Consider the following 977-nt stretch of genomic DNA (forward strand, 5'->3'; position numbering starts at 1 on the left):
ACGTCAATCCACAACAATGCAGCGCCTCCGCAGTGCTGAGCTCCATGCATTAGACTGGGACGTCAATCCATAACAATACAGCGCTCCCGCAATTCTGAGCTCCATGCCTTAGACTGGTACATGAATCTTAACCAAGGAACCGCTCCCGCAGTGCCGAGCTCCATGTACTGGAGTGGGGTATCTACCCACAACAGTGCATTATCCTGGCAGTGCTGATCTCCATGTGTCAGACTGGGGCATCTATCCACGAAAATGCAGCCCTCGCGTAGTACTAAGCTCAGTGTATTAGACAGACATCAATCCACAACAGAGTAGCATTCCCGCAGTGCTGAGCTCTAGATACTGGACTGGGACATCAATCCACAACAGTGCAGCATTCCCGCAGCGCTGAGGTCTAGATACTGGACTGGGACATCAATCCACAAGAGAGCAGCATTCCCGCAGTGCTGAGGTCTAGATACTGGACTGGAACATCAATCCACAACAGTGCAGCATTCCCGCAGTGCTGAGCTCTAGATACTGGACTGGGACATCAATCCACAACAGTGCAGCATTCCCGCAGCGCTGTGCTCTAGATAATGGACTGGAACATCAATCCAAAACAGTGCCGCATTCCCGCAGTGTTGAGGTCCAGATACTGGACTGGAACATCAATCCACAACAGTGCAGCATTCCCGCAGTGCTGAGCTCAGTGTATTAGACTGGGACATCAATCCACAACAGTGCAGCATTCCCGCAGTGCTGAGGTCTAGATACTGGACTGGAACATCAATCCACAACAGTGCAGCATTCCCGCAGCGCTGAGGTCTAGATACTGGACTGGAAAATCAATCCACAACAGTGCAGCATTCCCGCAGTGCTGAGCTCAGTGTATTAGACTGGGACATCAATCCACAACAGTGCAGCATTCTCGCAGTGCTGAGCTCTAGATACTGGACTGGAACATCAATCCACAACAGTGCAGCATTCCCGCAGTG

The sequence above is a fragment of the Scyliorhinus canicula genome, unplaced genomic scaffold, assembly GCF_902713615.1.
Source record: "Scyliorhinus canicula unplaced genomic scaffold, sScyCan1.1, whole genome shotgun sequence".
Taxonomy (NCBI): Eukaryota; Metazoa; Chordata; class Chondrichthyes; order Carcharhiniformes; family Scyliorhinidae; genus Scyliorhinus; species Scyliorhinus canicula.